Source organism: Haliotis rubra, unplaced genomic scaffold (assembly GCF_003918875.1).
Source record: "Haliotis rubra isolate DU_JTF1 unplaced genomic scaffold, ASM391887v1 Scf2, whole genome shotgun sequence".
Lineage (NCBI taxonomy): Eukaryota > Metazoa > Mollusca > Gastropoda > Lepetellida > Haliotidae > Haliotis > Haliotis rubra.
Genome location: NW_025766002.1, coordinates 3,010,800 through 3,037,903, shown reverse-complemented (window position 1 = coordinate 3,037,903; position 27,104 = coordinate 3,010,800). Strand labels below are relative to the sequence as shown.

General features: G+C 38.0%; 2 protein-coding genes and 1 long non-coding RNA gene across 6 annotated transcripts in view; 1 reads left to right on the top strand and 2 right to left on the bottom strand.

The window, feature by feature from the left end:
* The window catches only part of LOC124275358 (heparan sulfate glucosamine 3-O-sulfotransferase 1-like), a 251,228-nt gene that overhangs the window by 80,861 nt on the left and 143,263 nt on the right, over positions 1-27,104 (bottom strand). The gene's annotated exons all lie outside the window — the stretch shown is intronic.
* LOC124275357 (heparan sulfate glucosamine 3-O-sulfotransferase 5-like) overlaps positions 1-27,104 on the bottom strand; it is a 186,472-nt gene that overhangs the window by 70,658 nt on the left and 88,710 nt on the right. Inside the window, exon 1 of one of the 3 annotated variants that reach the window (XM_046710873.1) lies at positions 23,428-23,548. The exons of the other annotated variants lie outside the window; for them this stretch is intronic. The gene's annotated coding sequence lies outside the window, so the exon portion shown is untranslated. Of the gene's footprint in view, positions 1-23,427; positions 23,549-27,104 lie in introns of those variants that run through there. 3 annotated transcript variants of the gene reach the window in all.
* LOC124275361 lies at positions 19,447-19,759 on the top strand. The gene is made up of 2 exons (XR_006898251.1): positions 19,447-19,496; positions 19,692-19,759. It is a non-coding gene; the product is annotated as an uncharacterized LOC124275361 (long non-coding RNA).

Sequence of the window (27,104 nt, the reverse complement as noted above, 5' to 3'; positions counted from 1 at the left end):
TATACATTATGAGAACCAAGACATTTCTAATGGAATCCAGAGCATAATGTTTCACGGGTGTTCAAAATTAAGCTAAAGTAATTAGAAATCTTCAATTATGTTCATTCAGATAATTCATTCAAATGTTTAAAACAAAACACTACTATCAATGTGACACTAAATATACAAACACAACCTTCAATCACAAGATGTTTTGGCATGTCATGTATTTAAAAGCCAGCAATTATCATAATTCAAACTTGAACAGGAAAGACAACTATAATTCCTTATTACACTCTGGCAAGAATGTTTATCAATTTCAACATAGTAAATTCAGGAAACATGAAATGCGTGTAATATTTCATGAATCCAAATATACTGACAGAATTCCAAGCATGATAAGCTGTATGATCCTGTTAATGGCATAAATCGCTGTACAACAGAACCAGTGAATGGATGTATATTTATCCAATCTACAATGAACGAAACAAATCCAGCTGCACTTGGTACCACAGACCAAGGTCGACTCTGGTTACTTGGTTACCCGCTACTTGGTTGTATTGCATGGTAATGTGGTAAGAGGTTCAAGATACATGGTATTCTTATTAATTTACAACTTGATTTCTTTGAAAGGTTTGTTTCTGCAAGTGAGGGCGACTTTGTTTGAGTAATATTGCAGCAATATCATGGTTAAAGTGAGTGAGTGTGTGAGTGAGTGAGCAAGCAAGAGTGGTTTTCAGTCACTTTCAGCAATATTGCTGTGGGGAACTCACAAAATGGACTTCATATATATAATACCCATGTGGATAATGTGTTAACACCTTTATCACATGGCTACTATAACATTTTATTCTACAGACCCAATCTCTCCACACTTTCCCAAGCTTAAACCAAAATTAAGAAAATGCATCTCTCAAACCAAAAGAAACTCAAGTTCTTGAGCCCCATCAATCAAGATTTCTGAGAAACACATTATCAATACAGAGTTTGCATGATTAAACTCTAAACTCCTTCCAAAAACCCTACATCGAAACCAAATTAAATTTGAGACCAGCAAGCATTTAATATAATGAAAATGTGATGACATTGGAAAGCATTCGCAACCAAGGATGTGATGGCATTTAGTAGCATGGGAACTTTACATTTCCTAAAACGGTTTTCCTTAACTTCAATAAATCTTCATAAGCTGTCAAATACATCGATGGGCATTTCTTATTCCCGATCAATATGTGACACGTCAGGTGAAGCCATCTGCATACGAGAGCCATTGAAAGTATTGGAGTAATGGCCCACTTTAATCAAAGGTCATTAGAAAATGTTTCCTGCTTGTAGTAAGGCAGCAGGATCAGACAGAACGCAGAAATCTAATTAATCACGTCATCTCGAAATCAATTGAATGTTGTATATAATCTTTTTACGATAGGAATTTCCTGTCAGCGAGCACCTGGATGTCAGAGATTCTAAGATCAATGGAAAACTTGGGTATGTAGACTGAATCAAAGTTGGAACAATCCTTCGGACAAGTTCCATTGAAACTGACCACCAAGGGAGGGTAATGCATTCCACTGGGTAAATACCCTGGCGTGAACGTTCAATGTGATTGATGCTTATGCAGTGTAATTGAATCTCATGCATTCAGTATGTAAAGGATTGATATTCACATATGTTGATATTCACAAATATCAAGGCTGATGGTCAATAAAGGAGCAATGACTGTCGGAATTGTGTATTGTCCCGGTCAGCCAACATGATTGACTACTGAAGCAGTAATGTCTCTGTTGATAATCCAACATATCATGCAAATGAGACCACAGTCCCGAGGTAATTTGCAGGATATGGATGTGAAAAGGTCATACCACACACTAGCCACTGACATAGAAGAGAAAGACCAGTTGACTAAAGTAGTAATTTCATGGTGAGGTTCACAAGGTAACATTTTCAATGACTGTTTTATAGAGAACACAAGGTTTCTGGAGGTTCATGTCTTGAAGACGTAAGCAAGGCTTCACAAAATTGACACAAAATGAGTTTTTGAACTGTACTCTGACACTAATATGGAATTAATGACAAGAATCAAAATATTTTTGACATTTTGAATGTGTGGGTTTATGCTGTATGAAATACCATGAATTTTGAGATCTAAGAGAAATAGGAAGCTCATCTGTCACATGTGCCATCACAAAGGATCTGACTATGGCATCATCATCATCAGCAGCAGCAGCAGCAGCAGTACCACCACCACCATCAGCAGCAGCAGCAGCAGCAGCAGCACGATCTATCATCATCAGCACGATTTATCACTACCATTTTCATCATCATCATCATCATCATCATCATCATCATCATCATCATCATCATCATCATCATCATCATCATCACATGACACAGCTTCAGTATCAATATCAGTCCTTTTCCAAGCATCAGAACATGCCACTATAATCCTTCTCAAAAAACATCGTCAGGACAAAACAACAATCCCAGTTCCAATGACACTGTGCCTTTAAACATCTGTGGCAGCAAACCAACAAGGGAAGCACTTACTACATGTCTGTTAGCATCTGCATACATCGTGCAAGTGATCCAAACACCTCTTTAATTAAATGAGACATTTAACACCTTGGGGCCAAGTTTTACACCAAGATGTTACAAATACATGAAAGTAATGTTTTGACATAAAATCAATAGCGAAACATACACACAAGGGCACCTGTTGTACTGACAGCTGAGCCGATTCCCACAAGTCCACGACAATCTATTAATGGAGGAGGGCACATTGATAATTAAGCCATAAACTGGTACTGACATTTTCCTGTTATCTTAATCACAAGTTAACACATACTGTAGGAAAAATATTGCAAAAGAAATTGTAGAAATGATAGTTTAACATTTTTCATGCATGTTCATAATATTTATTGAGGTAACGCACCAACACAAACAAGTGCAAACTGTCGTTTCATCATGTAGAACATCCCCCTAACGCTCATGATGTGAGTTTTACATGTAGAATATGTCAAAAGGGGAATATGATGCTCTATATCAGTGGACCCATTTCTCATTTCATAAACAATGAAAACATCTGTGATGGAAGAGCAAACATCAGATAGGCTATAAAGGTAGGACATTAATGACGTCGTTACTGGGGTCCTAATGGACTACATAATGATCAGTTCGGGTTTACACATAAAACCTTGATAAAATGCCACAGTTCGGAACGAGCAATGAGTTACAGGGTGCAAGTGTCACGCTGTTTATAGCAACATTGTAATTCCACAGAAAGGTGTCAACACAACAACACAACATAGATCATGTTGAGGAATAAACTTGGTATTCAGCATGATCAGCAAACACCTCATCCGCTAAGCTACCTCTGATTACACATCAACCAAACCATTCGACCTTGGACATAGTACCAAGAAATGTTCATCTTCATTTCTTCATAAAACAGCAAAAATTGGGCATTACTATGGACCATGACAAAATAATTCATAAAGAAAGCAAGTGTGGCATTATCATGGATCATGACCATATGTTCAAGCAAAAAGAGCGAGTTGGACATTATTATAGATTATGACAAGATAATTATATAAACAGAGCAAGTTGGGCATTATTATGGACCATGACAAAAACTTACATATATAGACCAAGTGTGAAATTATTATGGATCATGACAATATGTTCAAGCAAAAAGAACAAGTTAGGCACTAGTATGGATCATGACAATGTGTTCAAGTAAGAGTGAGTGAGTTTTACGCCGCTTTTTAGCAATATTCCAGCAATATCACGGCAGGGGACACCAGAAATAGGCTTCACTCATTGTACCCAAAGGGGAATCAAACCCGGGTTTTCGGCAGGACAGGCGAACAATTTAACCACTGGGCTACCCCACCGCCCCTGTTCAAGTAGGAAGAGCAAGTTGGGCACTATTATGGATCATGACAAGATAATCACATAAATAGGTCAAGTTGCTTGGCCAGCTAAAATTGAAGCAACCTAAGTATACACATGCCATAAGTAATCTTGGTGGATTTCGATAGAAATTGGTCAAGAGCATCAGATGTAATCATTGACATCCTGGTTTAATCTGACTGTATAGTTATGTGAGAGAGAACATGGTTGGAGTACATCACAAGAAAATCTCCTGCTGAATCTTGCCTATAGTTTATGCCTATAACACTTCTCACATTTCCTTGACCCCGTCAAATCCCTAGAGCGTTGTGTTAGAAGTATTGGACACCTGCTCTCATCATATACATAAAGTCAGTATATTTTGTTCAAGTCAAAGTGGCGACCACTTCAAGCCATAAAACATGTCAAGTGACGGGCCTTTTGATCAATTCGTGTTTCACAAAACAATTATCACAAACTTGGTAAGATACTGCAACAATATCTTAGCCTTATGACAACATGCAGTGATAACAGAACAGCACCAGACATTTTCTTCCACTAAATCAACTAAGCTGTCATCTGTCTCCTCAACAGTACTTAGCAATCATTGAAAGTCTCAAAACCTAAACAAACGTCTCAAAGGACCTTGATAAAGTATTCAAATATTTTAATAGCTTGTGATTAGGGCAACACCTAATACAGACAATCCACATAGGAATGTACTCCAATATTCTGACAAGATCAAAGCGACTGACTTTAACTATTATGAATTATGAAGGACCATCCACCTGTGGATGTCTTAGAACCAGTTATATCTATCACCACCCTGAGTTGTATGGCTGTCACACTGGACAGACTGGTCAAGCTTAGGTGAGGTGAGATTGGGTTTAATGTCGTGCTTGAGAATATTTCGCTCATATGACGACGTGCATGCGTGTGTATGTGTATGTGCAGCTGCTTGTACTAGCCCAGACTTAAGCTGGTTTTATAGTGCTAGCCCAAGGAGATACCATGCTGCAGTGAAGCATGAATACCCCACTCAGACACATGATACTGACTCCGAGCCGACCAGTCCTTGTTGTACCCATTAATGCCGAGCGCCAGGCAGGGACCAACAAGTACCATATTTTAACTTCTTTTGGTATGACGCGGTCGGGGATCGAACCCGCGACCTTCCACTCTCTGGGCGGACGCTCCGACCACTTCACCACGGAGGCGGTGTGACTATAGACGGTGAAACAACTATTGCAACATACTAATGCAATAGCGATAGTCGGCTACCCCCACCGTCCCTGCTTGAACACAGGATACTGGCTTGACTATATGATGTTTTAATACAACCCATTCCAAAAACTTCAGAAAATTAATAATTAAAACATAAACAGCATGCTTCCTGTGCAAATTATACTACTTTGAAAAAAAATTTGTTGCTTGCATTTTTTAAAAGATTATCAAAGCGAATTAATCTCACATCAGTTGTTACCAATGTAAATCAGATTCATATCAAAGACCACAGGATATAACTTTACTTCCATATTAAATTTTGTATTTTTATTTCAGCAGTAAACGGTTGTACGACTTAAGGTTCTTTCAGAATGATCTCTTCACACACTTTTATCTGATAAATATATGCTGCATTAAACACTGATACTACCTTGATAAAACAAATTGAGATGCATAAACTGTTACAACTATACATCTAAATGTTCACCTATAAAAGCAACGGATATGATAACCCTCTCAGTGATCTGAAGGCTGTGCAGCAATTGCAACTGCACTTCAAAGAAACAGCATTTGACTCTACGATGTACTAATTTCCTCACAACTAGCCACCTGCAACGGTATTGGATCAAATAGGCCACAGCTTGAAATGATATGAATTAAGGTTATGGACGTCAAGAGGTAAAAGAAAACACTTTACATCAGATATCTTGGTCTTACACACCTGAAAGGTAGGTGGGCGGAGAAAGCAAAGTTTAATTATATTGTGAGTATTCTCAAATGAAATTAAATATTCAGCTGAAAAAAAAAAATTGTACAAAAATTATGATTGAAATTATTTTCAATAAAATAAAAAAAAATTGTTATTAGAGGGTGAATTTCATATATTTCACATTGAAAAACTGGTGTCATGAGAGTTCTCAAAGAGCATATATGTACACGCCATGGCCATCGTAACTCCCATAACTACAGCGATCCAATATAATGTAGTGATACATCACAGTGACAGCAACAACACCAGCGTCTACTTACATGAGAAACACCTGCAGGGATTTAGATAGGATTACAAACTACATACCTTTGGCAGGCAAATTTGGAACAAAAATGTCATATTGTTCAAAATTGGATTTTTTATAATATCTTATTTTCATAAATTCAAAGGAACTCAGAAATGTTCTGCATAAAATAGGAATTTTAATAGGCATATGCTGCATATCCGAACAGGCCTAGATAAATTCTCAACCTGCAACGGGGAAAGTGCATATGAAATGCTTATTTTCATCATAACAACCCTACAGTCACATACAGAAGTTTCATCTTTAGATAAATCCCAATACTTTAGATGTCATATACAGTAAAAAATTAAAATATATTTATATTTAGGAAATAAAGTTTGCTCTACCCCAATGTGTTTTGTAATAAAGTATAGTTTTGCCCTGAACTATTATAATTAAAGCACGAGGACGGTAGTCCTAGTACTTTGATGTTATAAATAGTTCAGGGCAAAACTATACTTTATTACAAAACTCATTGGGCTAGAGCAAACTTTACATCTTCTCTAAGATGCTAAATTTAATACTTTCTAAAGATAATTATTTTAAGGCAGAAAACAAATGACGGTGTCGGTGACCTAAATTAAGATTCCTCGCACAGGGCTAACTGGCACGCTGTTCTATTGATGTGTCTGCCCCCCTACGTTAAGACGAACATTACCAGAAAAAAAGAAATGATAACAGTTTGATAACGGTTTACGTTCGGATTAAATATCTTCTCTGAATTATTTTAATTACATCTGTCATTAACGTAAACCATATGGGGCAATATGAACGTCGCATTTCTACTACCAACGTAAGTTTAAATCAGTACATCCAGATGAAGCTGAGTAGTCAAGCGACATTCCACGATTGCATTGTGGGAATGTAAACATTGCGAACGTTACCGCGTCGTTGGAAACTTGTGAGTCGAATTGACACATTTTAATCGTCGTAAAACATAAACGTAATGTTTCCACCAGTGATGTTAGCTGCGTGAAGCAACTGCAAACAAAGAAACGGGATGCAACGGAGTAGTTTACTGTAGGAGGCCGTACGAGGCGATGACAACTGACATGCATCATGACGTCGTTACATTGTAACGTAATGTAAAATAATTCGATTACGAGGGGGCACACTAGAATGGCGCAGTGACGAGATAACGTCCTTCAATTGTTACGTCATCAAACAACTATACCTTAATTGTCTGATAATGGGTTTTTTTTCCGATTGTTCTAACCGCTAGACATCTTAGAAAATTTCTTAAACCACTATAAATTGTCATAACTGCACCAATCAAATTGATTTCACTAACATCATGTGATAAAATCATGCAGTAAACATTGATGGCATGATGCACATATTCCTGAAAAGTGACTTCAAAAATATTTTTCTAATTTCTTTGATTCCACAACAGAGGATTTACTGTTCTATTGAAAACATACATAAAAATTATTTAGAATTTATCTTTTTATACACTAAGTGTAAGCCTATGATAGACATAAAATTCCTTGTGAAAGTGAAGTTAGACATTCCTTATTTCACCACAGCTAAGCATCGTATTAACTGAAATCTACATAACAGACTGTCAACTAAATATGTCAATCACAACATACCAATCTGGAGTCAGTATCACCTGTAATCAACACACCTGTACATCCGTGATGGTCAGGTAGGCTCCCTGCTGACTAGGTAACACTGAGATAAACGTGACCAACTGACCACCAAGTGGACTCCCAACAATATCAATCATGAATCCGTGCCGGGCCCGACGACCAATATTGACAGAGATTATGTGATGATCCCTTCGCTTGATTCCCCAACATGGAATGGAGCATTAAGTGACACCCAAGTTTATGTGAAACAGACTGGTATTAATCTGCAGGTCCTCACACTGAGAAGCCCACAAAGGCATGTGTACAAAGTGAATAATTTCCATTTCCACCATTGTATACTTTCTGTAGACACACATATTCTCATATGACATCTATACAGTTGTACCTTTGAGACGATTAATATCACCTTTCAATCATACTGTTATACTTCCATAACCATACCTTTTATTAATGGTAATTTAAAATTATATATTTGACACAAAAATGTGTATAAGATAACAAAATAATTGGTTGATAAATTCCACATGGCAGATAGTAACTTGTAATTTTCCAAAACTTTAAAGCTTTTATCAGTCCAAGTTAAGTTAAATAAGTGACATATGTATGACTTATATCAGGGTTGAGTTGTTGAGTTGAGTTGGGTTTTACGTCACATCGGCATTATTCCAGCCATAGAGTGACAAGATCAAGTCTGAATTCATACACATTTTGAATACAAAATCCAAAAGATTTTTTAAAAAAAGAACACACATATATATTCATGACATTATTATTTCCAAACAGAAAATGTCATAGGACCAACTAAAAAACAAGCAATCCGTCCTTCACGTTACATAGTTACAAGATACAGGTCAACTTCCCTCAGGTAGCTAACAATGAGATGTCCACTGACGCGGGAAAACAGGTCTTTCAGATTTATCGCTTCATAATGTGAGTCCCTTGTGGTTGTTAAGTCCACACAGTCAAGCAGTATATGCTTGATGGTGAACACTTCATCACAAGATATACACATAGGAGGTCCATCTCCAGATAGTCATGAGTAAACTGACTGTGGCCAAAGTCAACTGGACACCGGTACAGCGTGATATACAAATTTGCATGCCCGACAGAAAAAACACTGGACTCGGACGTCGGGCAATGGGTTATTTCCACCCCTGAATAACTACCTCATTACGTCTTGACTGGCAACCCATGTAGCCAATTGTTGGTTTCAGTTCATGAAGTTTATTTCTTCCTACTTGGGTGTCCCACCTTTTTTGCATAAGGTCCTGAGTAGTCACTGCTCAGCTTCAAGCTTTGCCTGCAGTAAGGTGAGGTGAAATTGGGTTTATCGTGGTGCTTGAAAATATTTCGCTCATATGACGACGTGCATGTGTGTGTATGTGTATGTGCAGCTCCTTGTACTAGCCCAGACTGAAGCTGGTTTTATAGTGCTAGCCCACTGAGATACCATGCCGCAGTGAAGCATGAATACCCCACTCTGACACATTATACTGACTCCGAGCCAACCAGTCCTTGTTGTACCCATTAATGCCGAGCACCGGGCAGGGACCAACAAGTACCATATTTTAACGTCTTTTAGTCTTTTCAAACCCGCGACCTTCCGCTCTCTGGGCAGACACTCTAACCACTACACCACGGAGGTGGTTCTTTGCCTGCAGTAGTAACGAAAGGCAAACAACATGTCCACACAGCTAGGACCAAATCTTTATGTCAGTTATTACAAACATTTGAAAATCACTAACATCACAATCAACAGTGTTCCATCTCCATCAGTATTGGTAGTCATGGTAACTACAGTGTGACCTTTTTCAGTCTCTATGTGTACTGAACTGAAAAAGTAAGGAATCATGCATATTTCGGGAGGTACATTTTTGTAATAAAGACTGACCACATGATTTCAAATAGGTATACGCAATATTCGAGATCCCCAACCATATCTGCAAAGACCAAGGTAATTCTTTCCTAAGGTTTTCAGTTGTAGTTTAGTTTAGTAGTTCTGCAAGTTTAGTAGTTCTGCAAGTTGAGAGTTATTTCCCTTGAGTCAATTATCCGTCAACCCCAGTTTTCTTTTGTTGAATCAGATTCAGTCATATCCATTAGAGAAGGCTAGTTCAGAAAGGACACTGAGGTATGGTAGTGGTTAAAGATTTCCCTCATCACACTGAAGACCTGGGGCTGTGAGAGTCTACTATACACAGTTAACCGTAATAAACATGCCTTTATAGATCACAAAATACAGAATATTCAGTATGTGTTGTTTGTACCCAAGCAGGTTTTGTACAGATTTTAGCACTTTTGGGGTAGAGTCCCATTTGGGATTCAAACCCACACTCTCAGCTTGAGGCACCTAATTGCGATCTCGCTATTTCCATCGCGAAAACAGTTTGTTGACGTGATCATCCAGCAGTAACAAATATGACTTTTAACGAAACAAACAAAACATACGAATCCATTTTCTATCCATCAACTACACTTCATTAGGTGTAAATGGAGGCAATAATGTTTGTGGTAGAACATGTTTATTATGAAACAGTGTGACAACACTATTAACTTGTGAAGTTCAAAACAAATTTGTTGATATTCTATTTCTGATGACTGATCATGATGAACAGATAAACGAAGGTTAGTGATTCAGTTCATGTACCAAAGGGTCAAGGTAGGACCTGGGCTTATCTATAAGATCGGCTAATTTTCAGTCATATACAGTACTCTAACATGGATAAGTTTCCCTCGGTAAAATACTTCTATTTCTCACCCTTACATTGATATCAATTGAAGTAATAAACAACAATCACAACGGTCGCCCATGCATCCAGACAAAGAGCTTTCACAGATCTCCTGATATAGGCTCATTTCATCTGGTGGAAAATGACTACACAGAAGAAAATGACAAGCTCAAATCTCTCAAGGCAAACTCAATAACAGCTTCATGAAACGAAAACATACATTTTTACAAGGTCTAAAACATATCATGTCAGACAGCACCGATATTGTTTATGTGGCAATCCTCTGTATGCCCATGTTATGGTCCCAAGATGCCCAATTTCCATTATTCGTACACTGAAGTGTAATGAAATCTAGCCATAAAAACTAGCTCAGTTCAATTTTCCCTGTAAAGTTAGCATTATGATGGCTCCATTTCTGTGGAAAATGTTCCAGTATCCATCACAAGCTAAATGGCAACGCGAGTCGTAGATGACATAAACTTGTAATAATTAGATTTCCAATTTCTTCATTGCGCTGTGTCTCTGTGCTGATCAAATGAAATAAAGTTCAAAGTTGCACTGGAATCTCGAGAGAGGTAAGATATTACAGTTGTAATGACATATGCCACATACTGCAGACTCCCGTCTCGGAGACTGCAAAGGCTGATGGGAAATTAAATATTGGTAAATGCAATTTGGAAGAACGTTATATCTTACAAATGGCATAACATCAAGTTGAACATCATTTAACATCAAGGACAGCTGGTAGAAAACTCCCCAGAGCCAAAACGTATCACAAGATATTATTTATAATCCAATAATTTATATGGCATTGCATGAAATAATAATTTCTTACATAACATGAAAAGGATTTGGTTTTATTTGACCTAATTCAACCAATTTCAATACATCTGTAAATACTGAAACTATCACACACTCAAAAAAGCACTAACTTTTCTACATAAATGACAGGGGCCTGTTCTATGCGGTGATCTTAACATCGTGGCCACAAGTTCTACACTAAAACATAGACTCATCAAAGCTGATATTGCTTGTTGAAACTCCTGCTGTATATCCCTGAGGACGACTTGGGGTAACCTGAGCAGGTAGGTAGTCATCTCTCTGGCCACTGAACCAAGGCATAACAGAAGATAGGAAACTCACCCCAGAAGGATAAAACAGATGTAATACCAACCCAGGAGGAGACCGATGCCTTGATTCAATCATATTTATATGTTCACTGAGTGAACCATATTATTTACACCATTCACCGAATGAATCACATCTACACCATTAATCAAATGAATCATTGAAACACCATTCTCAGACTGAATCATATTTCCACCTTTTCATTAGCTTTATACTATTTGCTGATTGAATCATGTTTAAATTATTTGCAGAATGAATCATATTTTATTTTCACAACTCATATGTTCAAAGATTCTTTATTCACAGATAAGACGTATACATCATTCAATATTTATACCACCCGGTGAGAATAAGATAAGAATCGGTCTTTAACAAACCATGCTTGACCTACACTGCAACTAACAGGATGTGGTGGTCAAGCTTGTTGGCTGATGCATGTCACTGTATCCAAATGTTCACAATGCCAATCACTGGATCGTGTGGTCCACACGCGATAACTTTCTGACCATAACCAACACTGCTGAGTGAGACGTCAAACAACAAACTAAACAATATTTGAACCCAAGGTTTTCTCTGATTAGATAACAAGGTTGTCACTGAATGAGTCAGTGTCCTGGGGCTGGTCGACACTAGGATTACATGATGTCAGAATGCTTCAATGATTTCCTGTTCAATAATTAGCCTTAAACTAATCAATCAGCTTGCAGGGACAGTGCAATCTGCAGTCACCCATCTCCTCTACAAATTAACTAAAGCATACTAGAGTCTGGCTAGACAAATATCTTTAATTCACTTACGCCTTATAACTCTCTCAGATGTAATTATAATTATACATTATCAGTGGCAGTAAGGACATTGCAGGACTACAATTGTTGTAACTTAAGATTGTTTGGTTGATTTTTTTGTTTAACACTGCACTAAGCAATATTATAGCTATATGGCAGCGGTCTGTAAATAATCGAGTCTGAACCAGACAATCCAGTGATCAACAACATGAGCATCGATCTATGCAACTGGGATACGGTGACACGTGTCAACGAAGTCAGCGCGAGCCTGACCACCCAATCTTGTTAGTCGCTTCTTACGACAAGCAGTTGCTGAAGACCAATTCTATTCCTGATCTTCATGGGTATGTACCTTAAGAGAAAGGAAAGACGGTTCTTCAACCTTACAGTAGGGTACAACGTGAGTGAGTGATTACTGCTTAATGCTGGGAAAACTAGACTTGCAAAAGGGTCTCCTGAATGAAAGGTCTATGGATGTATAGACATTTTATCTTTATAATTGGCAAAACTATATAAGCCAACACAATGATTCTAAAGAACATGTTCGAAATATTCACATAATCTAGAAATTATGATTTCAACTAATAATCATTATCTAAGGGACTTCTGCAAGTCTAGGTATAATGTAGAGTAACATTTATTCTATTAAATCTATTACACAATATATAAAAATCCTTTAAATTGTTTTCTTCATGATGCTGACTTCACATGAAACAGGGGAGTTCAACACACCTTTATATAGGTACTGTACTTTATCTTTTCATCCATCTTTCAAAATAAATATGAACGGTCCGTAAACATATTTCAGTTTCACAAAATACACATTTTTCCATAGCCATGATGCTGGTGATGAATAGCTACTGGGGAGTGGACACTGTCACAACTCCTCAAAACATATTCAACCTACAGCATGACATGAATGTGACTTACATGTACCAAACTTTAATTGTACATCTTCTTTCAAAAAAATTAGTTACCGGATGTTATACATTCAAAAAAATCCATGATCAACCAGTGATTGACTCCTCAACACACAGCCTCTTCTTAAAAAATTAGTTACCGGATGTTATACATTCAAAAATCCATGATCAACCAGATTGACTCCTGACACACAGCCTCACACAGAAAACTTCCTAAACCCGACACTCTCAATTTACCCAGGATGGATTATAACAACTGTTACCACCTCTGGCTGCTGGTATTACCCACTGTTCACTGCCATTATATATTCTGCAAGGGCCCACTGATTTTTGTCTGGGACTTAAATTTATTTTGTACTACTTCAATATCATGATGAACACTTTCATTTTCTCACAACATGATTTAACAGGGAAACCAGCGTGTCTTGCAACCAAATTATTTGTCTGGAACAAATTATTTATCTTCAAAAATAAATTGTGCATAAGGCCCTGAAAAGAAGAAGCAAAGGATTTTTCTGCAACATTGTTTTTGACAAAGATGTTCACTGCAATAATAACACCTTGAACAATATTAGATCTTCTTATGATTATTACATTCACACAAAATATAAGTTCCATATCCTGTAAAATTCACATTTTTAAGATTAAATCAAAATACAATAAATCTAAATGATGCAAACAAGATGTCTTCATAAGAATGAATCCAAAGATCAACTTCATCAGGCAAGTAGCATCTGAGAAGATGACTGGGAGCATGTTAACAGTGCAAAGATCTTTCACCTGAAAAGGTCAATGTCAGGGTTAGTGGAGGGTTACAGGCGCATCCACCTTTCAAATAGTTCATCACAAGAAAGAAACAGTCTTTGAAGTGCTGTTGATTGCTAGTTCTTGCCTCCGCAGCTGAAGCAATGGTTGTTTTGACTTTCAACAGCCAAAGGGTAATAATAGACATACAAGTAGAACTGTCCGAAATTCTTGTTCACCACCCAGGGCCTGCTTTAATTTGGCCCCACTACTACACACATGCCTAATTTCATAACATTTTCAAAATGAAGGTCAGTTATTACCCAGATATTATAAAAGCCGTAGAAAATATGGGGTATGTGGAAGTTGAAGGAAGTAGCCTGATAAAAAAGGGTCTGAACATGGCAAAATAGATATGATGTTATGTTGAACCATAGCTGGGATCATTTGTAACAGATTTTAGCTCCATAAGCATAGTAGTTTCATGGGAAAATGCAAGACTGACTGACTGACTGAGTTTAGTTTTACGCCGCTTTTAGCAATATTCCAGCAATATCACGGCGGGGGACACCAGAAATGGGCTTAACACATTGTGCCCATGTGGGGAATCGAACCCGGGTCTTCGGCGTGACGAGCCAACGCTTTAACCACTAGGCTACCCCACCGCCCCGAAAATGCAAGAGTTCACAATGGACACAGAATGGACACCCATGACACCCCAAGCTCTTACTTCTTGTCAGGTGAGACTTTCATGTCAGGTGAGACCTCCAGTCAGGTGGGCCTTCAGTCAGGTGAGACTTTCAGTCAGGTTAGCTCAAACATCAAAACTATCTCCCTCTTTTCAACCTTGACCTTAACCTAGTCAATCTCTAAACCATTGACCCTTACATCAGTTAATCACATTAAGTGCGAAAAATGACCTCAATATCATAGGCTTAACTTGATTAGTTTTATCCGAAAATGGCTCCAATTACATGCTCCAATGCACAATTAAATTGAAACTGTTGGTATTTCCTTGAAATTCTATGATAAATCACCAGAAGGGACCAAGCTAGCAGACAACGTTGATTTTAATTTGATGACACAATCCACATCTCCATGGCAAGTACGAGACTTTCACTCTCCTGTCTTATCAGCGCCCTCTGGTCCGAGATGAAATTCTGTCATTCCATGTAATCAAATCTCGTTTTCTCCAAATAAATGGTGCACTGAGAAAATCAGTGTCTGTCTGGCTTACATCATGTAGTGAAATTTGAATTTTTTTGTAAAGGATACACCATTATTAACTTGGTGAGTTAGCTGCATTTCAATCAAACCTAGAGTTGTGAGAAATTATAAAATAACATCATAAATAACAGAACACTAGGGGAAAATCAATGCAGTTATTTCAAGATATGGAGTCATTTTTAATACATCCATCCAACATGCAAACTTTAAAGACTTTGAATGAAGGCCCTTATGAAGAGAATTGATTATTACAGCCTCACAGTTATATCCCGAGATGGAACTCTGTGCAGCACAAGCTTCACCCTGGCGGGAACCACAACTCACTAATTTGCCTACCAATCTATCATGCCTGCAGTAAAGGACTAGAAAAACTGGGAAAAAGAGGCATAAAGCGCTTCATTATTGAAAACGTTTAAAAGCTCGGAACAATTATCTCCACTTAGCAGCTTCCTATACTGAGACTCTACTTTACATGTCAGTATGAAAGATCAACAAAACTCTATAGTACAATCTGCAGGTCAGTTTAGCATTTTCTTGGCATGTTTCAATGATGCATCCATCAATATTCCTACTGTATGTTGGCAGCCTTTAAACATTCACATCTTGACCAAGGATTAATGTCATGAACAAAGTTCCACGCCATCTAGAAACAATAGCCTGCAGCTGACCAGATTACAGTCCGAGACTACAACCTGACAGTATGTTGACAGGGTATGTAGTTCCGAGACTACAAACTGACAGTATGTTGACAAGGTATGTTGTCATGGTATGTTGACAAGGGTATGGTTAAACTGTGTAATGACACATCATGTTGACGTAATATAAATAGGTATGGTGATACGATATGATTACATATCATGACACTGTATGTTGACATCTCATGTTGACATGGTTTGAACTTTTCTAAAGACATGCCATTTCATGTCACATGGTATGAGTGAGTGAGCGAGTTCAAATTTAATGTCACCTCGGCAATCAATATTCATGTGGTATGAAGGCTTTGTATGAAGACATGGTATTTCATAGCAAGAAGACATGGTATGCCACATGGTATACCACATTGTATGATGTCATGATTAGGGCTGCAGCGATTCGGTTCGATTCATCGAAAATCGAATCTGACACCTCAGTTTCGATTTTCGAAAATCATTATTATTATTTCAATTTGATATTTGAATACCGATTTAAGTTATTTCCATACAGCCAGAATGTAATTTTAACTCCAACTCGAGCAGTTTCGAGCACTGAAGTAAGGCGAAATGTGATTGGTTGATGCCAGGCTAATTATCCAATGAGAATTGTTGTTAGTAGACATCACCAAGTTGACAATGGATTTCAGGCTAAAAAAAACGACACTGACAGTTAAATGAAATCTGATGTTTTTACTTGTATGAAGAATCGAATAAAAAATTATCAAATTGAGGGCCCAATATTGAAAATCAAATCAAATCGAGGTCTGGGTGAATCATTGTAGCCCTATACATGGTCAGCTGCCAAGTCACAGTCAAGACACACTGACATGGCACAGCGTCAGCTCTGGAGGCTCCTCAACATCAGATAGTCTAAGCTGTGAAAGATTCAACATCTCAATCAAAATACCAAAATATCATAGGAATCTGCAGATCACACACAAGTAAATAAGACGCAACAACAGTGAGGTGTTGCTCACCTACATGACTCTTTATGAAACTGTTTATGAGCTCTGATTTACCAGACTCAACCATACTGGATTACGCTACCAAAATTTTCACTTAACCACACGAAAGGTCTATCTGCCAATCAAGCATACGTTTTACTTTGATCTCATTTCAAGCTAGACAAAAGGCAGCAGAATCTGTCATACTTTTCAATGACTGCCTGAACATCAAAGCCTGTCCCTGAGAACATACTTGTGAGGTTCTTCCAGTGACAGGTCTCAATAGCAGACAAACAACTAAACGCTTCAAAAGCTGGGTTTATTCTAAACCAAGTGGTCTATTTCTGCTCCTGTCAATAGCAGTGAAAGAAGGGTGTATCATAGGGTTGTAGAAAGCCTCAATAGGTGTGTGATCAGTCTGTCTTTGAGGGACCATTTAATGAGGTACTTGAGACAGTCTTGCCATGAAATCATCACACTTGCCCTGAATCTGTGAAAAGAGTACTTAAATGGTTACTATGTATATCATTCATGGTAAAATCTTCATTGTCATAGGTGCTTGCATTGAACAATACGAAACAACAGACATATAATGCCATAGATAGTATCATTGTAAACCCTCAGCTGTCTGATGAACACTCATGAACACATTCATCAGATATCCATTCTAAAATGTGGAGAGTTCATTATCAAATATTTCACACTAAAACCACCCAAAGAAATCTGATAAACAAACCCAAACTACTTCACAAGGTCTGGGGCTGAGAGAGTCTCACAGTCAAGTGATTTTATGTCTGCAACTGGTGTTATATCTGCGACTCTACATGAACACGCAACACACAGCTGATTAAAGTTGCTGTCCTGGCTTACATGTGACACTGTATTCAAAGGTGTGTGTGTGAGTTTAGTTTTACGCTGCATATAGCAATATTCAAGCAAAATGACAGCTGGGGACACCAGAAATGGGCTTCACACATTGTACCCATGTGGGGAATCGAACCCAAGTCTTCACCGAGACAAGCGGATGCTTTAACCACTTGGCTACCCCACCGTTCCCTGTATTCAAAGGGTACATATCATTGCCCCAGTCAACTACTGACTTGCCAAACTCCATTTTTTACAGATGCTGTGATAAACTGAAATATTTCCAATCTTCAAAGCTAATATCTGAACCAATAATATTTGCCAATGAATCACATTACACAGTAAAGCTGTAAGAGCAATAACAAGCTTTTAACAACAATCACTGGATTACCTCATTAGGATGTAACCATGTACAAGCCACAATCCTTTCATCAGTCACAGGAATATAAGAATAGATTATTTTAAGGCCACATTGGTCACAAAAAGAATCACAAGATTATCTGGTCCTGACTCAATTATTTATTGGCTACTGTCAAACAGACTGAGTATCATGTATCCCTGAAACAACAAAGGATACAAAAGGAATGAAAAGTTAATCTCGTCATCATTTAAATGATCTATAACTTGTGTAGAAATTTGAAACATAATCAGATTTATCCAATTTTAGGATAACAGGTAATATGCATTGGATTAGCTGTGTATTTCAACATTTAGTTTCTTTTTTCTGCTAAGTTTTTGGCATTCAGAGGTTGTGGAAGGATAACCCTTCAGAACATCTGTCGGCCATTTGTAAATCAAAGTTAGTGTTAGGATGGCACTGAGCGTCTGCGGTCAACTGCCCAGCTTATGTATATTTTATGGTTCACACATACACAAATGATTCTCATAACTTTGTCCCAATCTGCACAGGATCAGCTGGCCTCCATTCACCATCATAATTTCATCAGACAATCACAACAGCTTGGCCCCCCCAATCAATGCCTTATCGCACTGATGGTATCTGGCAGAATACCTCCTATACGCCAACATTCCCATGCTAAATGGAGCAGAAAAAATAATCAAACACCGATAAACCACGCTCATGGCTGACAGAATGACAAGTTACTACTTCAATGTTGGCTTTGGAAAAATAAATTCAAACATTTTTGCCTGTGGATACAATATTATGTCTGAAGATGTCATAAGCTAAATTTGGTGAAACCTTTTATATTCTAAAATTTATGGACAAAAGGAAATCTTAGGATTGATTTGGTAGTTGAGACAAGTTCTGATAAAATCAAACCAAGAGTTATGAAAAGGATTCTGTCTGGACTAAAATGTTTACATGATCTTCAATGGCATATCAACTTAATTTTGTTGAAGCTTTTCTAAGTGCAAAAACCTTTGAGCTGTTAAACTGCAAATACAATATAACTATATATTTTTTCAATAGCACCGAGAAACTGTTATCTTCAAAGACAGGGTTTACATTTTATCTTTTTATTTTTTCAGTGGGATGTTTCAGCATAGATGTTTGTGCGCTCATCAGCAAGCACCTGTACTAAAACATTGCATTGTAAGAATAAAGAAGTTGATGTCCATGAAACAACCCTTTTTTCATATATCTATGAGTTCAAGCTGGCTCTTGATCATATTATAACATTCTAGGTGCCAAGGTTTGACTTTAATGTTTACAGGGGCGGTGGGATTGCCTAGTGGTTAAAGCAATCGCTCGTCACGCCAAACACCCAGGTTCGATTCCCCACGTGGGTACTATGTGTGAAGCCCATTTCTGGTGTCCCCCCGCCATGATATTGCTAAAAGTGGCGTTAACACAAAGTCACTCACTCACTAATGTTTACACCCACACAGGCACTGAAACCAAAGGAGTAGAATAGTGGTTAAATTATAGTTCAATAACTGTGGTTCACTCATCACGCCTAGGAGGTTCGATTCAATGCATGGGCACAATGTGTGAAGCCCATTTCTGGTGTCTCCAGCTGTGATATTGCTGGAATATTGCTAAAAGCATCACAAAACTCCCATACTCTCTTGCTTACTCATTTTTGAGAAATGAGAAAGGAGAGCTCTGCAACACAATCACCACAAAATTATGTATTTTTTTTATAGCACGGCACTGGAGACATCAGAAATGGGCTTCACACACTGTACCCATGTGAGGAATCGAACCCGGGTATTTGTCGTAACAAGCAAACACTTTAACCACTAGGCTACCACACCACCCCCTTGAAACAGAGACATCTGTAAAGATCTGGATTACCAATCAATCAGAATTTAGTATTTGAGCACTGAAGGAAACACAACACATTCTGCACTGAAAATATAACACTAACTCTCAATACAAACTAAGCAGATTTTTCATTCTGGGAGACAGAAGTGTTTCAGCATTTCATATAAATTTGTGACTTTTTTATGCCAAAACACCAGGCAGCGTCATATCCAGTCTACAAGGAAATGAAATGGCACATCACCATCAACCTGATTATTGAAGGTTTTCATATTAGATAAGGCTGAACACACTTAGCTCTCTTGGGCAAACTTTAGAAACAGAGTTGTTGGCAGCCAGCCACCATGGGGTTGAAATATGGTCTACCTGGGTGTCAGGCATTCCAAACATTTGTCTAAGCGCTTGTGTGTTCTGAACCCCTTTTGAATAACTTTTGTTTGCATGTTATAGGATTTATTCTTGTATAATTAGGAAATTACGCAATCAATTATGTTGCCACTCAAATCATGTGCCAGTGCCCCAGAAATCAAATTAGTCTGTTACGGGAGTGGAAATATCAAGCTGTCATGTTCAGAAGCCTTCCAAAAGGAGCAGAAAATAAGGAAAATTGTTGTTAAAATATTAACATTTGGATGGGATGATATCCTTACCTAATACATTAATAAAGAAATATTTGAGTCAGGATTATGATATACAGTTTGTGTCATTTTTGCATGAAGCTCTGAATGTTCCGTGTTGCAAGTTTATTCCTGTCAGCCAGTTTGAAAACTTAAGTTTCCGCTTTTTTGCAGTCAGCTTCAGAATTTTGTCTTATAATACATGAAAAGTTAACATCTTTCCAAGAGGTCATACTAATTCATAAATATTTTTAATACATTTTATTTTTGGAAAATGTATGCAGAATTCAGAAATGAACTAATCAAGGTATAGTTATCACATGGTTATCATCAAGAGGAAATCTGGTGAGATGTGACAACCCTATTTCCCACACCCAAGGCAATTCTCTGCAGTATTTTCGTAATGTTTCATCTCCGCTCTAGCGTGGTGGAGTGAGTGAGGATGCTTCACGCTCCTGACGCAGTCCTGCAGTAATCTCAGGGTTCTGATGCCAGGAATTGCTTCACACATTGTTCTCATAAGCAAGTGAGGTGAGGTGAAATGGGTTTAACATCGTGCTTGAGAATATTTCGGTCATATGACGACATGCATGTGTGTATATGTGTATGTCCGGCTGCTTGTACTAGCCCAGACTGAAGCTGGTTTTATAGTGCTAGCCCACTGAGTTACCATGCCGCAGTGAAGCATGAATACCCCACTCAGACACATTATACTGACTCCCGAGCCGACCAGTCCTTGTTGTACCCATTAATGCCGAGCGCCAGGCAGGGACCAACAAGTACCATATTTTAATGTCTTTTGGTATGACGCGGTCGGGGATCGAACCCGCGACCTTCCGCTCTCCGGGCGGACGCTCTAACCACTATAAGCAAGTGAACCACATGACCAACCACAATGAGGTGAAGGTCATGAAGGTGTAAATATTAACAAATACGTTAACAAGTTTTCTGTTAAATACAGTGAGAGTTTATTTTTACCCAACTTTCAGCAATATTCCAGCAATATCACAGCGGGGGACACCAGAAATGGGCTTCACACATTGTACCCATGTGGGAATTGAACCCGGGTCTTCCGGAGTGACAAGCGAACACTTTAACCACTTGGCTACCCCACCACCCTTATCAAATACAGAGAAACCTTCAAAGTCAAAACCTCATTTATCTGGACTTCTCATTTTCTAGCCAATCTTGTTGGGAATGTTCACATGACCATGTACAAAGTGACATCAGGATGAATGATCTTATACACTGGCCTTTATATTAATGATGTGAGTCAGCAAGTTTGATAATCTGTAGGTACACTCTGTCCAGACTTACAAGGTCTCACTGAATATCCAATTTTGAGCGAATCTCCAGCGAGAGCATCAGAGAATGAAAGATACGGTTCCAGATACATAAATACCAAAATAACCGAAACTCAAAACACTAACCAGCAATTTGATGTTCATTTTGTCCCAAAACAAAATACAACACACATTCCAAGGTTTCTCACGTTGTAATCATCTCACCTCTTTATCTGTTTGAGAATCTTATTGAACCGTGTAAAGATCGTATTTTCCAAACACGCAAAAAAACTTACACAAACATCCCCCACCTACATCACTCAACATGCAACAACTTCATGGGGTGTAATTGTCAAAATCACGTCAGCCTCACAAACTCAGATTGAGCATATCTACAAAATCCCTTTGATGGCACCCTTTGATGTTTTTCGCCATAATGTCAAACAGGACCCCATGCAAGAACTAACATATTATCATCAAAACAAGGGGGCCCCTGCTGTTTCAAATTTCACGTTAATGTTTGAGTTGAGACCTATTAAAGCAAAATTGAAGCTTTGAGGATAAAACAGTGACTCTCGGAAATCAGTTTGTGTTGAGTACAATCCTAGACCTTGGATGTATTACAGTGAAAGCACATATGGTACCCACATCTATTGCAACTACATATTTGTAGAGTATACATGTATTGTTAAAATACAGCAAGTACACTTGAAAATAACTTGATCTCAAACCATTATAGATTTATAAACCTGGAAGGTTTTTTTCACCATATCAAGTTTATGGTTTAAAATATTTATTTTCGGAAACCTGGGTTGGTAAACAAGCAGTTTAGGTTTATATATAGCCCCAGTAACATAACAATTACAAAATCATGATGGTTATAAATAAACAGTTGACAACTCAAGTTTATGCATTGTTGTTCTTCGTGTGTAATTTCACAGATTAAATATTACACATAATTGATTTAGAAACACAAACAGAACATTAGTAAGATAAACATGACAACCAACCAAAATGCAATATAATTTCATTCCTAAATTGGAAACAATCAAAACAGAAATACTCGCATCGTATTTCAGAAACAGAAATTGGATTTGGAATCAATATCTGTTCAAAATCTGTTTGCAAAATCTGGTCTGTAACAAAATATTGTATCCCTGTTATTCATGAAAATACAAAAAAGGTTGTCGCTTGTAGAAAAGTTCCCATCTTAACAACATTGGTTTAATGACTGTTGAATAAGTACGTATCTAGCAAAGTGGCAAACATGACTCGATAACTAGATACATCAAGCTGTACCTATCTACATGACTCGATAACTAGATACATCAAGCTTTACCTATCTACATGACTCAATAACTAGATACATCAAGCTTTACCTATCTACATGACTCAATAACTAGAGACACCAAGCTGTACCTATCTACATGACTCGATAACTAGATACATCAAGCTGTACCTATCTACATGACTCAGCAATAGAAACTTAACTTTTGAAGACAAAACTCTATAGACACCCAACAGCAAAAACTTACATTGCGCGCTCCCCATTGTGACAATACCTTGATGTGCTGCAACATGGGAGACTTGTGTTAAAGCCACAGTAATGATGATGGTAATTCTCCCGATGAGTAGGGAATCAATGAAGCAGTTACATCAGCTAACACTGACGGAACACGGAGCAGCAGCTTCTCGCACTCAACTTGCAGCTCGCAGAAAATGATGGACACATGACGTATCCTCTGCTTCCTATCAGCCTGGCTTAATTCTCACAGTATGTCCTGGAGTGAACGGGGGGGGCCAGTTGCTTGGAGGATATGTGCAATAAATCGGTTGTTTTATTGGCAGCCGGTGGTTCAAAACCTTTTCAAACACAATTTATAGGTGTAGTCATCTGAAGCATCATACTTCTTGTCATCTTCATCAGCATCATATATGTCATCTTGGTAAGCTCATACTTGTCACCCTAGTCATCATACTAATCACCCTAGTCATCATCATACTTGTCACCCTAGTCATCATCATACTTCTTGTCATCTTCATCAGCATCATATATGTCATCTTGGTAAGCTCATACTTGTCACACTAGTCATCATCATACTTGTCACCCTAGTCATCATCATACTTCTTGTCATCTTCATCAGCATCATATATGTCATCTTGGTAAGCTCATACTTGTCACCCTAGTCATCATCATACTTGTCACCCTAGTCATCATCATACTTCTTGTCATCTTCATCAGCATCATATATGTCATCTTGGTAAGCTCATACTTGTCACCCTAGTCATCATCATACTTGTCATCCTCATCAGCATCATCATCATCTTTCTTGTCATCTTCATCAGCATCATATATGTCATCTTGGTAAGCTCATACTTGTCACCCTAGTCATCATCATACTTGTCACCCTAGTCATCATCATACTTGTCACCCTAGTCGTCATCATACTTCTTGTCATCTTCATCAGCATCATATATGTCATCTTGGTAAGCTCATACTTGTCACACTAGTCATCATCATACTTGTCACACTAGTCATCATCATACTTGTCACCCTAGTCATCATCATACTTGTCACCCTAGTCATCATCATACTTCTTGTCATCTTCATCAGCATCATATATGTCATCTTGGTAAGCTCATACTTGTCACACTAGTCATCATACTAATCACCCTAGTCATCATCATACTTCTTGTCATCTTCATCAGCATCATATATGTCATCTTGGTAAGCTCATACTTGTCACACTAGTCATCATCATACTTGTCACCCTAGTCGTCATCATACTTCTTGTCATCTTCATCAGCATCATATATGTCATCTTGGTAAGCTCATACTTGTCACCCTAGTCGTCATCATACTTGTCACACTAGTCATCATCATACTTGTCACCCTAGTCATCATCATACTTGTCACACTAGTCATCATCATACTTGTCACCCTAGTCATCATCATACTTCTTGTCATCTTCATCAGCATCATATATGTCATCTTGGTAAGCTCATACTTGTCACCCTAGTCATCATCATACTTGTCACCCTAGTCATCATCATACTTCTTGTCATCTTCATCAGCATCATATATGTCATCTTGGTAAGCTCATACTTGTCACCCTAGTCATCATCATACTTGTCACCCTAGTCGTCATCATACTTCTTGTCATCTTCATCAGCATCATATATGTCATCTTGGTAAGCTCATACTTGTCACCCTAGTCATCATCATACTTGTCACCCTAGTCATCATCATACTTGTCACCCTAGTCGTCATCATACTTCTTGTCATCTTCATCAGCATCATATATGTCATCTTGGTAAGCTCATACTTGTCACCCTAGTCATCATCATACTTGTCACCCTAGTCGTCATCATACTTGTCACACTAGTCATCATCATACTTGTCACCCTAGTCATCATCATACTTGTCACCCTAGTCATCATCATACTTGTCACACTAGTCATCATCATACTTGTCACACTAGTCATCATCATACTTGTCACCCTAGTCATCATCATACTTCTTGTCATCTTCATCAGCATCATATATGTCATCTTGGTAAGCTCATACTTGTCACCCTAGTCACCCTAGTCATCATACTTCTTGTCATCTTCATCAGCATCATATATGTCATCTTGGTAAGCTCATACTTGTCACACTAGTCATCATCATACTTGTCACCTAGTCATCATCATCATATTTCTTGTCATCTTCATCAGCATCATATATGTCATCTTGGTAAGCTCATACTTGTCACACTAGTCATCATCATACTTGTCATCTTCATCAGCATCATATATGTCATCTTGGTAAGCTCATACTTGTCATCTTAGTCATCATCATACTTGTCACACTAGTCATCATCATACTTGTCATCATCATACTTGTCACCCTAGTCATCATCATACTTTTCATCTTCATCAGCATCATATATGTCATCTTGGTAAGCTCATACTTGTCACCCTCATACTCTTGTCATCTTCATCAGCATCATATATGTCATCTTGGTAAGCTCATACTTGTCACACTAGTCATCATCATACTTGTCACACTAGTCATCATCATATTTCTTGTCATCTTCATCAGCATCATATATGTCATCTTGGTAATCATACTTGTCACACTAGTCATCATCATACTTGTCACACTAGTCATCATCATACTTGTCACACTAGTCATCATCATACTTGTCACACCTAGTCATCATCATACTTGTCACCCTAGTCATCATCATACTTGTCACCCTAGTCATCATCATACTTGTCACACTAGTCATCATCATACTTGTCACACTAGTCATCATCATACTTCTTGTCATCTTCATCAGCATCATATATGTCATCTTGGTAAGCTCATACTTGTCACCCTAGTCATCATCATACTTCTTGTCATCTTCATCAGCATCATATATGTCATCTTGGTAAGCTCATACTTGTCACACTAGTCATCATCATACTTGTCACCCTAGTCATCATCATACTTCTTGTCATCTTCATCAGCATCATATATGTCATCTTGGTAAGCTCATACTTGTCACACTAGTCATCATCATACTTGTCACCCTAGTCATCATCATACTTGTCACCCTAGTCGTCATCATACTTCTTGTCATCTTCATCAGCATCATATATGTCATCTTGGTAAGCTCATACTTGTCACACTAGTCATCATCATACTTGTCACACTAGTCATCATCATACTTCTTGTCATCTTCATCAGCATCATATATGTCATCTTGGTAAGCTCATACTTGTCACACTAGTCATCATCATACTTGTCACCCTAGTCATCATCATACTTCTTGTCATCTTCATCAGCATCATATATGTCATCTTGGTAAGCTCATACTTGTCACCCTAGTCATCATCATACTTCTTGTCATCTTCTATCAGCATCATATATGTCATCTTGGTCAGCTCATACTTGTCACCCTAGTCGTCATCATACTTGTCACACTAGTCATCATCATACTTGTCACCCTAGTCATCATCATACTTCTTGTCATCTTCATAGTCATCATCATGTCATCTTGTCATCATCATACTTGTCACACTAGTCATCATCATACTTCTTGTCATCTTCATCAGCATCATATATGTCATCTTGGTAAGCTCATACTTGTCACCCTAGTCATCATCATACTTGTCACCCTAGTCATCATCATACTTGTCAGTCATCATCATACTTGTCACTAGTCATCATCACTTCTTGTCA